Source organism: Ambystoma mexicanum, chromosome 8 (genome assembly GCF_040938575.1).
Source record: "Ambystoma mexicanum isolate Mex_15411 chromosome 8, UKY_AmexF1_1, whole genome shotgun sequence".
NCBI lineage: Eukaryota > Metazoa > Chordata > Amphibia > Caudata > Ambystomatidae > Ambystoma > Ambystoma mexicanum.
This window is the reverse complement of record NC_090929.1, coordinates 540,663,026-540,683,462: the sequence shown is the minus strand read 5'-3', so window position 1 is coordinate 540,683,462 and position 20,437 is coordinate 540,663,026.

The window sequence follows — 20,437 nt, the reverse complement described above, 5'->3', positions numbered from 1 at the left end:
TCACCGTTGTCAACATCCCTTTTTTCATGAACACTGCAGGTAAGAGTGGGGTTTCTGAGGTTGGTGCAGATGGGACTCATTGGTGTAATAAATGCTCATGGTATCCATAATCTCTGTCTTTTTCCCTTAGCTCTGTTGCTGCTCCTGACTTTTCACCCAAACTCATGGCCTGTCAGGTGTCTTTAGTCCTGCAAGCTGCGCTCTTGGGGGGAAGGTTTATTCTGTCTACAGTCTACTGTTCATTGTTCTCGTTCTGAAAGCAAACAGTTACCCGAGGGAACGCTATTGTGATTGCCTTCACTGGATCACGACACTCGTGCCATTTCATTTAGCAGGCGTTCAAAACATCATTGCAATCCTGCCACGAGTGGGATCTCCAGCGAGTGCCTCATCTCTTCAACTAGTGGGGTTACCCTCAGATTGACCTCTTTGTGACAGTGGCCAACACCAAGTGCCAAAGATTTACCAGCAGGTATCCTCAAGCCAGTTGTCTGGGAGACGCCTCCTCATTCCCTTGGGAGGGCCTCTTCCTGTATGCTTTCCCGCTGATTCCTCTGTTGCTACGACTGAACAACACACTCCAATGGCAGGCAGATCTCTTACTCGGACCATCCCCATCTGTCTGCGGTTTCAGCCATCCGATTGCCTCCTCTTTCAGACTTACTCTCCAGAGAAGGAGCGTCAATACTGCACCATGCCCCAGCATCTGAGCCTAGCAGCCTGGCCCTTCCAGCCTTAGAATTCAGACACTATTATCTGTCTTCGGAATCCAAGGACATGCTAGCCAAAGCCAGAGCTCCATCTACACTTCTCTGCTACAAACACAAGTAATAGAACTTTACAGTGTGGTGTCAGTCTCAAAACATGTCTCCATAATGCATAACTGCACCGCAGCTTTTTCCTTATTTGCTCTCACAAGTCATGTTTGGCCTGGCCTATGCATCATCAAAGTACACATGACTGCCATTTCCCGGCACACCCGTACCCCGAGCAAGCTCTCCCTGTGGTTGCACAATCTTGTTAAGGAGTTCCACAAGGGCCTCTTCAGAAGGTTCCCTCAGGTGAAGGATCTTGATGGGTACTGAATGTGGTGCTGTCAAAGCTGATGGGTCCTCCGTTCAAACCTATGCATCAGACTTCCTTGAAGTTTCTCTCTTGGACGACCGTCTTTCTTGTAGCCATCACCTCTGCCAGGCGGGTTGGAGAAATACAGGCTCTCTCATGATAGCCTCAATATTTGCCGTTCCACTCTGCTAAGGTGGTTCTACAAATACATCCTTTGTTTATGCCAAAGGTCCTGTCGCACCTTCACGTTAAATGAGCCTTTAGGTCTACTGGTTTTCTTTGCACCCCCTTCTACACCTGCTGAAAGACCTTTGCTTTCACTGGACGTTCTGCGTGCCTTGAAATTCTATGTTACACGCACCAATGACTTTCGAAAGACTTCTCAACTTTTCATCAATTTTGGACCAGTGGGACCTAGGAAGGCCCTGTCCAAGACTTCCAGCTCCAGGTGGCTTTCTGGTTCATTCATTGCCATCAGCTGGCCAACAGACCATTCCTAGGCCAGCAGAGAGACCATTCGACCAGAGCCATTGTGTTCACAGCGGTTTTCCTCTCTGGTGTTCCCCTGCTGGATATCTGCAGGCAGCTACGTGGAGATCTATACACACCTTCACAAGATTCTACTGTGTCGTCAGGGATTCAAGGGAGGAGTCTCATGTCGGGAAAGTGGTGCTTCGCAACCTGTTTGCGTGAGGTAAGTCTGTTCCAGGGGTAAGTGTATTGCTTCTGTTGAGCCTTGCTACCTCACGTGGTTGTGTAAGTGTACTGCTGTGTAATCACATTCATGAGCATGTGAATCCATGTAAGACCCCATGCTGGAGAAGGAAAAAGTTACTTACCTGTAACTCTTGTTCTCCAGCATGGGTCTTGCAAGGATTCACATGCAAACCCTTCCTCCTTCCCATCTCCGCTCTTCTTGGTTCCTACTGCCACTTTATGTGCATAACCAAATCTGAAGATGCCCACTAGAGGTGGAGCTAACGAGGACTGATGTAATTCGCTTTGGCAGTATTACAAAACTTGACAGCAATAGGCTATACAAGCGACATGCAGGTTAGTTTAAAGCAAAACTGCTTTTTGTTACAGAGGATTCCCAGCCTGACGACAGGGAATATTCATGAGCATGTGAATCCATGTAAAACGCATGCTGGAGAACCAGAGTTACAGGTAAGTAACTTGTTCCTCAATTTACACAATGATGTAGATCCTTCCTCTGTCTCCTTACCTCGAGACGAGGGTACTCAAAACCTCCCAAAGTTCCCTTGCACCTCGGAACCCAGGGATATCCCTTCCTTTCAATATAAAGGAGTGTCATTATACTATGTTGTCTTTGCCCGTTAAGAAGAGCTTTCCCACACTATTCCATTCATATGCCTGCAATAGTAAAAAGAATATCAAGGAAAAGAGAGAGAAACTCAATGTATTTTGCTCAACAAGTGCACTCTTCTTACTATGTGATCTCCCGTCATCCTAACACTGCGCCGCTGTGTACAGCTTGCAAGGCCCGGCTTGGCGCTCTCTTTGCAGAAACCAAGCACACTTTTAGACAACACATCGTCTGCTAACCTTTCCTCAGGTGTGTGCACCAACTGCTTTCTGAAGGCAAGTGCCGGAGCATGTGGTTGGGGGACCCCCTGTGTCCTCCGGAGGCACCGGAAATCACATCAGGGTCACTATCTGTAGGCCCGTAGTGATTTTCGGGAAACAATGAGATGCACGTGTGCAAGAAAACAGTTTTAATGCAATGCAAAGTAATGATGGCCGGGAGGTCAGTTTGTCTCCTGAGACAGAAAGACTGAGACCTCAACCCGCCCATTCTGGGCTACAGAAGTTAGACAACATCCACAAAATTAGAATACATTCTGGACATTACATGTATGTTAATTTTCATTCCATCCCCTACCTAAGTAAAACATAAGTTGCCCTGCTCTAATTGGATAGTACTTTAATATGTGACATCAGATGTGTAACCCACCAGGTGTCCAATTAAGTGAAGAGTGGAGAGGGCGTAACTTACCCCCACCTCCCTCCATGGTAATAAACTAGATAGAGTGAAAGCTACATCACGTGTGACCAGACATCTTGCTATTTGTTTTGCTCACAAATTCTGGGTGTCGGGTAATATTATCCCCACCAAAAATATCACTGTATGTATGTTAGTCAGGAACGGCCATAGGTGATATTTTTAGTGGGGATAATATTAGGGTTTTTTGGGAGCAGGGTTTGCGGGGGTGTCCCCCGTTCCTTTTAAAATAATAGGGAGGTTGAGGGGGTGTCCCCCGCAGGTTCCATGCCTTAATATCGCCGCAAAAATATGGCAATATTTTTGTATGTGACATTTTTGCAGGGATATTAACACATGGAACCAAATTCTGCAGCTGCCCTTCAGCCTATTGGAACCCGTCCTTGCCACTATATCTTTGTCTGCATATGCCAAGGACACAAAACCCATCCGCTCATTGTGCCTTAACTATTATTTCATTGCATAATTGAGTTTCTGTGGAAAGGTGTTCTTGGGAAATGCAACTATGTCCTAATTCTTCAGACATATCTCATACTTGCCCTGCTCCCATTCAGCCACAAACATGGCAACCAATTAAGGATCCTTTTAATGCTGCAGAAATGAAACCTAATTCAGTAAATGGCAAGAACAGTAAATGCAATAAAAGTTGGTGGAAATGCAATTCTGTAGTTACTGCCGAACATGGATGTAATCAAAATGGCGGAAATGCTCCCTTGGTTTAGGACGTTTTGACCGCATGCAAAAGTTTGCATGATCAGAAAGTCCTAAAAATGCTACCACCAAAGGTTCGAACCTTAGGTGGTAGCATTATAGGTAAGTATAACAAAAAAGAAAAGACTGCGAGGGTGTCCCCCACAACACCCCGCTCACTATACTGTGTGGTATAGTGAGTGGGGTGTTGCGGGGGAAATCCCTGCAACACACCCGAAAAAAACCAAAAAACACGGGGGCTACAGGAGTGTCCCCCGTAACACCCTTGCTCACTATACTTTAGTGAGCAGGGGTTGCGGGGGACACCCCTGCAGCCCCCGTAGTATGTAAGTGTGTTCGCATGAGAAAGGTGCAAACTTTTGGTAGTTCGCACCTTTCTCATGCCAACGATTTGCCCGCTGTAATTTCAGCCGTGGGCACATCACTCGGATTCGCTCCCTTCAATAATATTCACATAGTTTGTACTTCCTGCCAAGTTTGTGACGCTGCACTTGCTTCTGTACAGATGGGAAGGTAGGGGGTCAAGTAGGGATGAGGTGGGGTGTACACGAGAGAGAAAAGAGGCGGCTGTCAATGTCAGAGAGGATTGAAATACAAATCAGATGATGGTGCAAAAGGAAGGGAGAGGTACGGAGGGGGGCAGCAGAGGAAAGCGAAAATGAAAGTAGACCGATTTTGTTCGTGAAAAAGTTAGCAATATCTGAAGGGGAGAATGAACAAGACAGAGAATGCGATTGAGGATTGAAATACACAAGTAAGGAGAGAGTGACAAAGGATGAGTCTACAGAGTGCTTTTTTGCCAGTGATGAGGGATCAATCGTAGTCAAAGGCGCAAGGGCCGATAATTGAATTTTTCCACCTTCTCTCAGCACATTGTAGCACTGAGTGACTAACAAAATCTGGAGTAGTCCAAGGTTGATCAGGTTTGTGGGAAGTGCCAAAGGAATGGGAAGGAAGTAGAGAATCGAGAGTCAAAGTTTTGCCGAATTGAGAGAGCAGACACGATGGGGAGTAGTGACAATTCAGAGAGGAAGATAAGGCACAGATTGGAAGGAATCCTGGAGGAATGAAGGGTTAGGCGTTAGAATGCATCAGGGGAGTCTGAGGGTGCAAGATCAGAAGAGGCTGAAAGGAAAAGTCAATGAGGTGAGGAAGTAAAAGGAGCCAGATAGACTGGACGGGTCAGAAGGCTATTGGACAAACTGGAATGAGTCAAGGAAAGAGACAAAGGAGGTTGGAGCATGTGGGGTAGAAGGGTGGAGATTGAAAATCAACAAGGAGGGAACATGGAAAAGGAGAAGGTAGGAAGTAAGGAGTGAGTCAAGATCAAAGAAAGAATAAAGGGGGCTGATATAGGATGAAGTTTATGGAAAGAGGCATAGTGAAATTCAAAGGATGAAGAAGAAGGCAGAGGTGACAGTGGAGCACTAGGAATGTAAACAGAGTGATGAGTTGAGGTGGCAGAACCAGCATTCTCTATCCTTCAGTCATTCTCACAGGGTGGAGTGGGAGACATTCAAAAGAGAGCTGGAAAGAATGGCTGCAGTGACAGAGTTCGAGGAGGGTAGGGGATTCCAGGTATCTGTAAAACAAAGTGGAGATTGAGTCAAATAATATGCCTATTGTCAAATGAAATGAATACCAGAAGGAGTGTTTAGACGCCCAATAGAAACTGTGGGGAAGGCTCTGAAGCGCTGTGAACTAAACAAGCCAACAATAATCCAGGGGAAGGGAACTCCTATTTCAATAATGTTCCAAATTAGACCATGATTGAATTAGGTTGTGGGGGCACTCACTCGCCTGCAGTTGCAGGAACGTGGCTTCCTGTCCAATGCTCGAGGCAGGTACCCTGTGCTCCCTTGTGTGTGGCAGGGCAGAGAGGGTCCTGCGTTGCAGAGTTTGTTAATGTTGTGTTGCTCGAACTCCATTTTGTGCGTACACTTGATGCTCCGGAGACCCGCACACTATCTTCCACAGAAAGCAACTCACAGATTGCCCGCACTCACCATGCAGTGTTTAATATCATTTTCTGAAAGTGATCGCACCCGTTTACGCCCCAAAATGACAGACGTGGGAAAGAGCCAGGGAGACCTTTTAATAGTTGGCGTGCTTTCGGGCCTCGCTCGCCTTCATGGCTTTCCCGTTACTGCTGAACCCATATGCATGCATACTTATACATTACCGATCCCATACCCTCACCCAGAATATGTCTCACACATTGTTTGTCAAGTGTTGGCAATAAAAGGCCGTAGGTTATATTGTACAGATATAGTTATGCAGATAACAAAAATCACATATCATGATAGTATCATACTTTTGGGCACCGGGTCTTGCGGTTATCCTCTCTGGCTCATGCCGCCACACGTGGGCAGGTTGACGGCTGACCGCGTTCCCCCAAAAGTATTTCTTATTTACAACCCCTGGAGGCTAGAGTTGCTGTCATTTCTCGAAAGAAGTATTCCATACCCTTGATAGATAAGTGGGTGCCGTCTTTGTGAAAAAGGACCGGGTCACCCAATGTAATGGCTGGGTGCTTTATGAAGCCCAGTCCTTTTGCTGTGCAACATTTTTCTAACCCCCTGTTGATTTTTCATCTAGAAATGTCTACAGATTTGTAGCAGTTGGCCCCTTGCCATTTCTTTCTGGGTAGGATGGCCGAGGAATATATTTCCAGTCCTTTCCAATTGTGTGAGATACCTGCAAACGAGGAGCACATGTCCTCAAATAACTTTCTCCTCCCAAAGGATACTAGGTCTTTGCCCGCTAGGTGTATGATCAGAAATTCTGGCGGGTCTCTGTATGCGACCAGATCTGCTAATGTTTCGTGGATTTCTGCCCATCGTAGGCCTCTGTAACCTCGCCATGATGAAATGATGTTCCTGAACGGTGGCCTTTCTTTGGTCTCCTCTGCCCATCGGCCCGTCCTGAAGATAAAAGAGTGGCCGACTATCCATGCTGATTGACGCGTGGTCTTCCCTTTGCCTGGTGTTTCTGTATGAAGGGAGGGGAGAAAGAAAAAGGGGTGAGGGTGGCTGGCTAGATTAATTGCGGTCTGATGTACCTTTTGTAACAATCTGATTTCCAGCCCCTATGTTTTTCAGTTGTTGGGGGCTAAACCTCCCTGCCATGCTGAGGTGGCGGCACCTATTCTGAAGGAATGGGTGCCAAAACCCCTGGGGTCCCACCTGGCATTGTTGATTGCCTTCATCAGCACCCCTTTAAATTGGTAGCGGCTTAGTGCCGAGGCATCCTTATGGATCAAGAACCTCCCCCCAACCTTGGGTCTTTGTGCATAATAGAGGTTGGTAATACATACCGGGCAGTTTACTGCCTCATTGATACAACAAATGTTGATGGTTCTTTTTGCCCCAGTTTTTGATTGTTGGATTTCTATGCTGATGCTCTCCTGTCTGACCCTGACTTCCATGACGCCCAGCCGTTGCTGGCCTTGGTGCTGGAAGCAATGAGTTCACCCACACGGAAAGCCCCGAAGTATGCCAGAAAAAAGGCTGTTCTGAACAGTAAGATCTCATATGGATGCCAGCATATGGCTTCCAGCTGGTTTGCAATTTGGACCAGTTTGCAGAAATCAGGGGGGGCGGCGGGTGTCTACCTGGGGCCCTCTATTCTGCCCCAGCCTTTTAAAGCATAAGTAATGAGGGGACTTTGGATGGGGACTGAATCACCCCGTATTTTTGAGAAATATGAGACTGCGACTAAATGTCTTTTAGCCCAGTCTCTCTTAAAGCCTTGTTCATGCGCCCATTTTAAGAATATTTCTATGTCTTTAATCGTTATTAACTCTATGTGTTTTATGCCTGTGGCTTTAAAAACTGTTTGCAAGCACTTACTGTACTGAGCTGCGGTGGTGCTTGCCAGTGCTTTCCCTGCCATCTCCGTGAGGAAGCCTAGGGAGTTGTTGGCACCCGTCTTTGAGGTGCCTGGTTCTTGTTGGACATCCCAGCCTTGGCTCTCTGGCACTGGCGTTGATGCCGTTATTTTATTGGCACCTGCTTTTGAGGTACCTGGTGTTTGTTGGGCATCCCGGCCTGGGCTCTCTGGCGCTGGCGTTGATGCTGTTATATTATTGGCACCCATTTTTGAGGTGCCTGGTTCTTGTTGGGCATCCCGGCCTGTGCTCTCTGGCGCTACCGTTGATGCCTTTTTTTTAATTTCCCATTATTTCTCAGCATTCCGCCGGTATCGGGTTCATCTGTTCCTGGGCGTGCGGTGCTAGTTCCCGGAATCTTGGCCACTGAAAGCGAGATAAAGCATCTGCTATGTTATTATCTGCACCGGCAATGTGCTTTGCTTTGACTACAATGTTTTCTTGTAGTGTGATTGCTGTGATGGATCGTAGGACTTTTAGCACTAAAGGGCATTTGGTAGACCATCTGTTTATGGAGCCTACTACTGCCATGTTGTCACACCAGACCAAGAGCTCCGTGTTAGCTAGCTGCCTGCCCCAGATGTATAATGTTAGCCAGATGGGAAATATTTCTAGGAGGGTGAAGTTTTTTTGTCCACCCTGTCTGTTGCCATGAGTTGGGCCAGTGTCCTGCCACCCATTCTGAGTCTAGTATGGCTCCAAACCCTTGCTCCCCGCTGCATCGGTGAAAAGGACCCTTTTTGTCCATGTGTTCAAAGGCGTTCGCCAAAGTGAGATCCCATTAAAATTTTTGAGGAAATTCCCCCAAATTTCCAGAACTTGTTTCACCTCTGCGCCTAGTCGGATGTGTAAGTGGAGTTTGGTAAATGATTTGGTTTTCAGTTCCAGGCTTCTGGAAAAAACCCTCCCTTGCAGGATTATTCTGGCAGCGAAATTAAGACTGCCTGCTAATGATTGAATTTCTTTAACTGTGCCCTTGTCTTTTATTGTCAGGGCTTGTATTTTCTTCAGGAGTTCTGCATTTTTTGATTTCGGGATCTTACATAGTCCTTGTGCAGAGTCACTCTCAATGCCTAAGAAAATTATATTGGTGGCTGGTTTGGTCGTTTTTTCTATTGCTAGAGGTATGCCCCATTGTGCAGCCATTCTTTCAAGTTTCAACAGGGCCCGTGGCATTCTTCTGAGTTTGCTGGGCCCCTAACCATAAAATCATCTAGGTAGTGTACTACTTTGGCCCCTGGTCTCCCTTTCTGAAAAGCCCATTGGAAAAAGGAGCTGAATTGCTCTAATAGGGCGCAGGATACTGCGCATCCCATGGGGAGGCATCTGTCAACATAGAATTTGTTGTTAAAAGTGAAACCTAACCATTGCTGGGAATCTGGATGGACTGTTAACAGTCTGAAGGCAGATTCAATGTCTAGTTTGGCCATCAGGGCGTTCCTACCACATTCTTGTATGAGTCTTACCGCCTCCTGGAATTGTGTGTAGGATTCTGCCGATACTGTGTGTGGAATGCCGTCATTCAGTGATTGGCCTTTGGGGTAGGATAGGTGGTGAATTAGCCTTATTTTCCCTGGTTCTTTTTTAGGGACCAGGCCTAAAGGTGATATTAAGTAATCCTTCAGAGGCATATGGTCCCAGGGTCCTGCAATCCTGCCTAATAGCAGTTCTTTCTTGATTTTTCTCCACAATTTGGGTGTTGTTCCTGGCCGACTTTAGGTTCAATGGGATGTTCTGTGACCCTGTACCCTTAAAGGGGATGCTAAAGCCCTTGGTAAGGCCCAGCCAGATTGCCTCGCTGGTTTCCCTGTCTGGGTAGTTGATGAGTGCTTCTCTAAAATTGTTTGGGTTGATGGGAGTTCTGCCTGGTGCCATTTTAGGGTTTGGGAAATGGTTGTTGCTAATCTTTTGAATTTTTGGCTGGCAGTCTGGTGCAACTGCTTGCTGCGTGGTCGCCGTTGCAGTTTGTGCAACCGTGTTTGTACCAGCATTCTTTACCCCAGGTGCACTGGTTCTTTCCAAAATTCCTGCATGGGATGTTGGCTTTTGCAGAGTGGTTTTTGTTCTGCTTGTGGGTATTGATCTCGCCACCCATGGCTGGTTCTTCCGAAAAAGCTGTTCGCCCTTTTTGTGCTTGTCATTTTCATTGTTTCTGGGACCTTGGGTATTTTTATTATGTCTGGAGGAGTTCTGTGGTGCCTCTTCTTCTGCTGGAGGCTCAGTGTTTAACATATATAAATCATTTTGGACCTCGTCCCATTCTATGGCTGGCCTCTCTGACATGCTTCTCCTAAACCTGATATCATGAGCTAGCCATGTCTTCCCTTTCTGAGCGACTTTCACTTCCCTTATTTTATCCATGTAAACCCATAGTTTTCTGCCATAATTGGGGAATTTCTCCTCATATATTGTTGCCAGGATGGCGAAAGCCTGCAGCCAGTTGTCCCAATTTTGTTCTACTTGGGCGTTTCTGGCTATGGCTTTCTCTTCTATTTTTTTGGGATCCCCGAAGGCATCCTTACCTTTACATTGGGCTTCTACCCATGAAAATATTTCTATGAATTCTTTGGCCCATATGGCTTCTTTGATTGTGGTATCAATGTTCCATGCTAGGCATCTTTTATATCTATTCAGTATTTCAGTCTGAAAGAATTTCAATTTTAATTCTAATTGGTCATTGCAGATCTTTGCTATGTCTGGATTGCAATTGATTTGTCCAGTTTGCCCCACTGGTTCTGTCCTGGGGGTTGCCCATGCTTTCAAAGCACCTGTTGGGTCTGCTGCGGCTGCTGCTGGATCAGTTGTGCTGACTGCAGCTGGCGTTGTTGGCGCTTGTGCCAATGGTGTGGCTGGGGCTGTTATATGTGTTGTTGTTGATGCAGGGGGGGGTCACCAATATGATAGGTTCAAGGGTTATATTGTGATTTGTGGGCCCCAGATCCCCTGGTTGAGGAACTTGCTTCTCCCTCATTTCCCGCAATATCTGTTGCATTTCTGACATATTATTACACAATTTTGCCCGTTTCTTTGTTACCTTTTCTGGGGCCATCTGTCAGTTTCTGCCTCTTTGATGGAGGTATGACGTCCTCTTGACTGGGCGGTGAGGGGGTCCCATCCCGTTGTAGGCTGTACATATTTTCCCTTACCCATGCCCAACCATAGTGTTCTGCTGCCTCGAGGGCTGCCAGCAGGTGGGGTGATTTGGGCTTCAGTGCTGGTGTTTTGGGTTCTCGTGCTTTTCGTTTGGGACCCATGCTTTCCTTTCCGCCTGTTTTGATTAAAAAGGTAAAATTGAAAAGAGGCTGTGTTTGGCCCTGTGGGATTTTGCACCCATGTCAGCAGTCTCTGTACAGATGTCAAAATACGCTTTCTAATTGCTGTGTAATTGCAATGGCTGTCATGCGCTTGTTTGCGTATAGTTTTGCATTTAACTAATGCTATGCGTTAAAAAAGGCAGTGTTTTTCCCAGCCGGGATTGGTTCTGCACGGATGTCAAAAGCGCGAGCTCTACTCGCTGTGCTATGTAACAATTCGGATTTGGTGCTGGGGTTACCCGTGCTGGGTAACTGCTTATGTTGTCCACAAAGGATTATTCGGTTTTACATCTCTTAAAAAATGTCAAGCTTGTATTTTTGGGAGCACACCGTAATAATTCGTGCGTGCCCGCTTTTGGCATGGGATTTTTTATAATCACCCGATCGTTGAATGCCAGAAGGAATTCATCTAACACGTGACCAAGTCTATATTCTTGAATCAAGTAGGAAGCTTGTTTCAGGATTTTGTTTTAACCAAAGAATAATGTCCCCCGGCCCGGGGTTTCCTCGCGGCCTCTGTGTGATCAAATTTGCTGCTTTTATAGTAAAATAGGACACGCTGCGTGCGGTCGAAACTCCGCCGGGGAAAGCGGCTGACTCGCGGATATTTATTTAAATTGTCCGTGATTGGAAACAGTGTTCCTATTGCGTGTTCGGCGCCCGGCGAGGTGGCTTACCTTGGAGATTGACACGTTTTCTTGCGGAGGCCGCCTCCGACGGGCTTTGCTGCAGGTTTCTTCATTCGCGCTGGTAAGTGGAAACTCCCTGCTCTGCCTCTGTGTGTGTTTGTTTCAAAAACGCTGCTCGTTTCCCGGCCGTGGAAAGTTCATGAGCAGTACAATGCTCACATGAATAAAGACGCTGCGAATACAGCGAACTTAAAGTTTGCTAAAGAAGCAAAGGTTTTGGAAGGCACTGAGTAAACGGTGCACCTCCTGTGTGTTTGGGTCCCCGTTCAGGGTCCACAAACTGTTTGTGTTTTCTCAGAGCATGTTGCTCTGTATTTATAAGACCCGGGGGAGCCCTGGATCTTTATTGTGCATAGTAGTGGGGGCTGTTCTGTTTCAGCCCCCGGCCAGATAGCCGACTATCTGGCCCCCCGTGGGGGCAGGTCTTTGAACCTGGTCCCTGCCTGCCTGTTGGTTTCCTTAGGTGCTTAGCACCTTGCTGCATGGAGGAAGGGTGAGGTGATTGCTCACACTTCACCCTTCCTCGGCATTGTGTTGCCCAGACTGCGTGTCTGTTTGACTTGGGGGGAGGAGAGGAGCAGTGAGGGGGAGAGGTTTGGCTGCCCCTCTCCGGGCCTGCTGATGGTAACAGCAGTTACCCTGCCTCGCTTTGTGCGGCACTGCAGCATTGCCCATAACTTCTGAACCCATATGCATGCATACTTATACATTACTGATCCCATACCCTCACCCAGAATGATATGTCTCACACATTGTTTGTCAAGTGTTGGCAATAAAAGGCCGTAGGTTTTATTGTACAGATATGGTTATGCAGATAACAATAATCACATATCATGATAGTAATATACTTTTGGGCACCGGGTCTTGCGGTTACCCCCTCTGGCCCATGCCGCCACACGTGGGCAGGTTGATGGCTGACCGCGTTCCCCCAAAAGTATTTCTTATTTACAACCCCTGGAGGCTAGAGTTGCTGTAATTTCTCGAAAGAAGTATTCCATGCCCTTGATAGATAAGTGGGTGCCGTCTTTGTGAAAAAGGACCGGGTCACCCAATGTAATGGCTGGGTGCTTTATGAAGCCCAGTCCTCTTACTGTGCAAAGTTTTTCTAACCCCCTGTTGATTTTTCGTCTAGAAATGTCTACAGATTTTAGCACCTTGCTGCATGGAGGAAGGGTGAGGTGATTGCTCACACTTCACCCTTCCTCAGCATTGTGCTGCCCAGACTGCGTGTCTCTTCGACTTGGGGGGAGGAGAGGAGCAGTGAGGGGGAGAAGTTTGGCTGCCCCACTCCGGGCCTGCTGATGGTAACAGCAGTTACCCTGCCTCGCTTTGTGCGGCACTGCAGCATTGCCCAAAATTGCAGCTTTGGATGTTACTGGGCTGGGAAGTGGGAAATGTGATGCACATGTGAGCAGACACAAGCACATGTCTGGGATCCCCTGGCCCATCTGCATCTTGCTAAGCACCTAGAATCTACCTGCTTAGTGGCATGCTGGTGCTGTGCCTCACACGGACAGCTGTCCTGCTGACTGGGGGCATTTAGGCATGCCGGGGGCATACTCCAGCACTACGCTTCACCAAATCTTCACTTGTCTGGTAGCTTTCTACACCACAAGGAAAGAGTTCAATGTGGCTCCAGAAGACCTTGTTTTAGGCAAAAGCCAAGGTGGTATTCTTGAAATGGATTCTGGTATTTGTAGTCTTTCAAGATGGGGGCTGGAGGATGTCACAATTGTACACGTTTTGCCTAACATATCTATGTTTATGAAAGAAGGCATGAAAAGTACACAAGATTAGGAGGTAGGGTTGGCACCGCATAATTATAAGATAATTCAGCAATTTCACTCTTTGTTCCTCAATTATTTATGGGGGCTCACCCTTCAACCTAGGCACCAGGTTACAGCAATATCCACAAAGAAGGGACGGACAACTTCCATCCCTGGATGAGCTCGCTCTCAATTCCCTTGTCGGGTTTCAATCAACTTTAGAAATAATTAGTTCTTCTTTAGGCAGTTATATTTCAAATCATCAATCCACAGTTCTTTGTACGGTTTTATCAAATATTCTTATTTATTGCTGACCAGTCAGTGTCACAATATCATTGCCAATGCATTTCGGACCTCCGTCCATCATCTGGGCTGTTAACACTACTATTAATAAATAAGTGACAATACCATCATTGTAATCCATTCCCAATTATTCACCATGAAGTGAAATCCGTAAAGAAAATTGCACATACCAGATTATAGTTGTGATCCAAAGTGAAATTCACAGAGAGCAGCAATACAAGAGACACAAAGAGATTCATTGTAGATCATTGTCATTAAGCGCTGTCTGTTATTATATTTGTTATAAGTATACACTTAAAGATCTCTACCTGTTTATCTTCTATTCCCCATAGTGTATGTTAACCTCTGTTGTATCTACTTCCGTTCAGCACGTGTTCTGTAAATTTAAATGTCCATGTTTAACTCTCCCATATGACTGAGTTATATCCCTTCTGCAACCCATTGTTTTGTCCTCCTCATCTTCATCCTTACCTTGTGCTTGCTTCGCTACACCGACACGCTGGGTGCTTAAAAGGAGCTGCCGCCGTCTGAACTGGCGTTTATAAACGCTACTCACTAACGCGCATGCGCGCAATGACCTGTTCCCTGCTATTACTCACTTTCGCGTGTGCGCGTGATGTAGAGTCCTGTGCTGCCGATCCTCATATTACAGAAGCTGCTTATGGTTGGCAGATTTGTGTACCCAATCGCATGTACATTACTTGTTAACTATTCTTTGGGGATTAAAGATTCCAAAGATATTGTTTTGTGTGTAAATGTTTCATGTATATATGTTTTACGTGCATGCGCGCACGTTATCCACTATATTAACGGGATCCCGAGTGTGCGCATGGGTCCCGAGTGTAGTGTCACTCCTATGTTCCACAAAGAGGAGAACCTTTATGAAATCACCTGTTTCTCTATCTATATTGCAGTACCCATTATCCTAACTTATGTATGTGCAGTTACCAGGGTAGTATACATTCAAAGATAGATTAACAACCTGTTCTAATCGTAAAAGGACTGAGTCTAGTGTTGTTCACATACCAATCTCTTAGTCTCGAACTCACTGATCCTAATCTAAGTTGTACACTTGGATGTACTATAGCGCTGCCCATTCCCCCTGTAAATACAACAGTGCACATCTTTCTCCCCCATTGACTTAAACAATTATATCCATAGTTAAATTATGGGCATCCACTACCTGGCAGTGGGACACTGCCTTACGTCCCACAGGCGGTTGATTCCCTGCGGAATATAACATGGATCCTCTATAGGTACTTTATTGGGCACACTGTATTACCAAACTACTGCAAACTCTCCTTCAAATTGTTCATTTTGTCTAAAATTTCACAGAAAACACATGAAGTTCAACTCCTCATTTATAACCCCTGGTCTCAGGGAGTCAAGTCAATCTATCCAAAATGACTCTCGTTGATTCAATCTTCTTCCCAAATCTTCATGTGTATTTTGTTGTCGAATAACTTCAAGAACCTGTATCCTCATCTGGCTGATATTATGCTTCATTGAGTTCCAGTGTCTAGCCACCGCTGAGTTCACATTATTGTTCCGAATGACGATCTATGCTCATTCCATCGCAGCTTTCCTAGGTCTCCTTGATTGACCTACATAATAGATGCCTGTTACGCTCACCTGGCTCCCACAGAGGCGTCGATCTGGACTGGACTGCTGCGGTCTCCACCAATGTGACGCGTAGGGCCGAGATGACGGACTGGACTGGCCCACCTAGCTTTGTTTGCTTGGCCCGTAGGAATATTCTTCTGCAAATGGAGAAAGGGGATTAACCACCCCTGGAGTTGAGCGTAAATCCTCCCACCCCGCTGTTCTCCCCACTGATCACCTTGGACGTCCCCTCTTATAGTCTCACCTGATGATTTGAAAAGATGAGCTCTCCATCCTGCATTGAGCGCAGGGGCGCGTAGATAACCAGTTGCTTCACTAGCTCGAAGGAATTGGTGAGTTCCAAGACAATATTGACTCCGATATTCCCGGCAAGATGCCGTAAGTATGTAGTTCGTAAGAGTTCAAATGCCTGACTTTCACTCTTGTCCGATTCCTTGCAGGTTGCAGCTTGACCCTACTGAAGAGTTCCTCGTGGCAACAGGTAATGTTCTGGTAAGGATTTGTATTATCCAACACAGTTCGCTAAAATAATGTCCATATGTAACCTGTTGCTTTCTCCCTTATTCAGGCGCTGAGAGAAAGTATGAAGTCTCGGGGAATAATGCCTCCGGCGGTAAAATCAGGTAAGTCTTTTGTGGTGAGGAGGGTTCCCCTTGTTAGTCCCTTGTTTCACCTTGCTGTCCTTTTGTTTACCCTTAGGGGCCGGGATTCGGCTAGGATGCAGTTGAAGCTGCGCCGACCCATGAAGAAGAATAGTACCCCCGGTGGTAAAATCAGATAAGTCTATGGGGGTATTCCTCTGTGTATTCCCTTGGCTCACCTTTGCTGTTCTTGTCTTCTCCTTAGGTGCTGGAGTGCGGGGGGATCATGCAGGAGGATGCGGTGAAATGTGAAGATGCTGTGAAGGCCGGTGTGTTCAGCGCGGTGCTGCAGCAGGCGAGGCGACGCACATAAAATAACTTCTTTCTTCCAGCTCGAAGGCGCGATGGATCGGGAATTCAGGTAAGGATCAAAGGTATTGCTCTTGTTCTTACCTTTTCTCCTTCTTTCTCCCTTTTTCTAGGAGCTCCAAACTCGAGGCGGGCGGGGCAGAAGACTGGATGCAGACTTGCAGGCACGGTGAGCGTTACGCTGCTGGATGCAGAATAACACGAAGCGTGTGCTGCTCTTCGGGCGTGGTTTAAATAGCCTCCAAAGTAGTCCCAGGTAAGTATTCCTCCCCAGCCCCACCCGAGTAAAAAAATAGTCCCTAGGTAAAATAGTCCCTTCCAATCCTTGTTTGGCTTGGGGCTCTTGCAGCATGGTCTGCATCAGGTAAGTTTGCAGCATGGTCTGCATCAGGTAGGTTTTAATGGTTTATAGGCATAATTTCGAAATCAAAAATTTCGAAAGTCGAAAAAAAAAATGTCGAAAAAAATAATGTCGAATTTATTTTTTATGACTTTTTTTTCGAAATGGGGGGTTCCCCCCTAACCCCCGTTTTTTCTTTTTTTTTTTTGTTTTTACCTATTTTTTTTATATAAACTAGAGCCCAAAAAAAAATATCAAAAAAAAAAATAATTCGACATTTTTTTTCTTCGACATTTTTGATTCGACTTTTTTGACATTCGAAATTTTGTATTCGATATTATGACTGGACACCGGTTTTAATCTATGAGCCTGGCGCCTATGGCGCCAGGACTGACTCTCCATATGAGCCTGGCGCCATTGGCACCAGGACTGCACCCAAATAGCCCCTAGCGGGGGTTGTTGGGCTTGCTTGGGGTAACTTGATGCCTGCTTCCGGGGTTGCTGGACTTGGTCTGGGTCCCCGGGGGTAGGCATCATGACAATGCCACACGGGCATTTGATCCCATATATTATGTTGGGTGTGTCACATGTAGCATATCCTCTTAGTTTTATCTTTTCGCCTGTACGGGGTGATCTTCGGTATCTCCTTTTGTTATAGAGTTACAGTTGCTACAGTGTAAACAAGGATATGTCCCTTTACTTGTTGTCTCTAGTGATTTCTTCCCAGGTCTTGTTTTCACCAATCTATCTCTTAGGTTCGCACTGCTTTTGTACGCAAAGGTGAGTGGTTCTCTAAACAAATGTTCAACTCTCATGTCATTTGTCAATGTGCTCCAATTTTTCTTGATTACACTCTTAATCCTGTTACTCTGTACTGAGTAACATGAGACGTGCACCATTTTAGGATCTTTCTTTTCTTTCTTCGTATCACTGTTTGGGGGTTCCCTCACACGCTCTTTGGCTGCCTCTATCTCTGCAAGTTTATACCCTCTTGCCTCAAATCTTTTCCCCATGTTCTCAATTTCTGTTTCACATGTCCTTGGGTCATTGACAATCCGCTTTACTCTCATCATCTGGCTGAAGGGTAGATTCCTGATTAGACTTGGTTGATGAAAGCTGAGACGGTGGAGTAGATTATTGCGATCTGTCTCTTTCCTGTAAATGTATGTCAAGAAACTGTTATTTTGAATTTGTATGGCCACGTCCAGGAAATTAATTTGAGTTTTCGACGTTTCATGTGTAAATTGTATGCGCTCGTCAATATTGTTGAGGCATGCAAAAAAGTCATTAAGAGCTTCCTCTGTGCCGATCCATATTCCAAAAATGTTGTCAATAAACCTGACCCGCATCGAAATGTAATTTCTCCATATTGCATGGTCAAGAACATAGTCCTTTTCAAATTTATGCATAAAGGTGTTTGCATACGTTGGGGCCATTGAGGCCCCAATAGCTGTGCTGGATGTTTGAATAAAGAATTTATTCCTGTATTGGAAATACGAATTTTCTGAGATAAATTGTAATAATACCAAGATGAATTCCTTAATTGCCTTCAAATCTCCTTCCTTGAGGAGTAGCCATTCTATTGCTTCCATGCCCAGATTGTGCGGGATAGACGCGTAAAGACTCTTTACATCAATGGTGAACATAATCAAATTGGCTGTATATTTATTCTTTCTCAATAACTCCAAAAAGTGAGTGGTATCCTTGATATAGGTATCTGTTTTTTGTATCAATGGTTGTAAGAATTGGTCGATATATTGTCCTAATGGTTGTAGCACGCTATCCACACCGGAAACTATGGGTCTGCCTGGTGGGTTGATCAGACTCTTATGTATTTTAGGCAGTGTATAGAAGTTTGGTATTCTTGGATGTCTGTTAGTAAGAAAAGATCTTGTTTTTTCACTTATCCATCCAAGTTCTTCTGCCTTCTCTAAAAGTTCTTCCAGGTTCTTCAGTATTTCACTTGTGGGATCATTATCCAGCTCTGAGTACACATCAGTATTCTTGAGTTAGTCCATACATTCGTTGTGGTAAACCTGACTGTTCATAATTACAAGTGCTCCCCCTTTGTCCGCTGGACGTATGGTTATGACATCAGTGGGAAGAGAATCTAGGGCAGCACCAATTTTTTTAGAACGAGAGACAGGAAGAAAAGAACGAGATGTGGCAAAAGAAAAAGAAAATCAAAATCAAAGAGTGGAGACCAGGGGAGCGAGACAGAAGAAAACTTAGTTGTGAATATATCATCAAGAATACTAACCAAGGACGAGGAACTATTACTCCAGAAGGGCCTAAGTTATGTCCCCACACACAGCACAACTTTGTTTGAGACTAAGATTGACTTATTTAAATTGGTCAGAAAACTGAAATTAAAAGTGTTTTTTGATGAACTTGACACGACCCAATTTAAAGAGCAAGATCCAGAAGAATTACAAGAATTTAGAAAGAAAAGCAACTTCATGCCACTGATTAGTGTTCCATCTAAAAACATTTTTCATAGACAGTACTCAAAGATTTGAAAAACATTTCATTTAAACAAACGAAGTATGGGAATTTGAAACCAAATGAATTCAACTTGCTTAAAGGTTTGTATGGAGATGATGACATAACTATACGTCCAGCGGACAAAGGGGAGCACTTGTAATTATGAACAGTCAGGATTACCACAACGAATGTATGGACTAACTCAAGAATACTGATGTGTACTCAGAGCTGGATAATGATCCCACAAGTGAAATACTGAAGAACCTGGAAGAACTTTTAGAGAAGGCAGAAGAACTAGGATGGATAAATGAAAAAACAAGATCTTTTCTTACTAACAGACATCCAAGAATACCAAACTTCTATACACTGCCTAAAATACATAAGAGTCTGATCAAACCACCAGGCAGACCCATAGTTTCCGGTGTGGATAGCGTGCTACAACCATTAGGACAATATATCGACCAATTCTTACAACCATTGATACAAAAAACAGATACCTATATCAAGGATACCACTCACTTTTTGGAGTTATTGAGAAAGAATAAATATACAGCCAATTCGATTATGTTCACCATTGATGTAAAGAGTCTTTACACGTCTATCCCGCACAATCTGGGCATGGAAGCAATAGAATGGCTACTCCTCAAGGAAGGAGATTTGAAGGCAATTAAGGAATTCATCTTGGTATTATTACAATTTATCTCTGAAAATTTGTATTTCCAATACAGGAATAAATTCTTTATTCAAACATCCGGCACAGCTACGGGGGCCTCAATGGCCCCAACGTATGCAAACACCTTTATGCATAAATTTGAAAAGGACTATGTTCTTGACCATGCAATATGGAGAAATTACATTTCGATGTGGGTCAGGTTTATTGACGACATTTTTGGAATATGGATCGGCACAGAGGAATCGCTTAATGACTTTTTTGCATACCTCAACAATATTGACGAGCGCATACAATTTACACATGAAACATCGAAAACTCAAATTCATTTCCTGGGCGTGGCCATACAAATTCAAAATAACAGTTTCTTGACCAACATTTACAGGAAAGAGACAGATCGCCATAATCTACTCCACCGTCTCAGCTTTCATCAACCAAGTCTAATCAGGAATCTACCCTTCAGCCAGATGATGAGAGTAAAGCGGATTGTCAATGACCCAAGGACATGTGAAACAGAAATTGAGAACATGGGGAAAATATTTGAGGCAAGAGGGTATAAACTTGCAGAGATAGAGGCAGCCAAAGAGCGTGTGAGGGAACCCCCAAACAG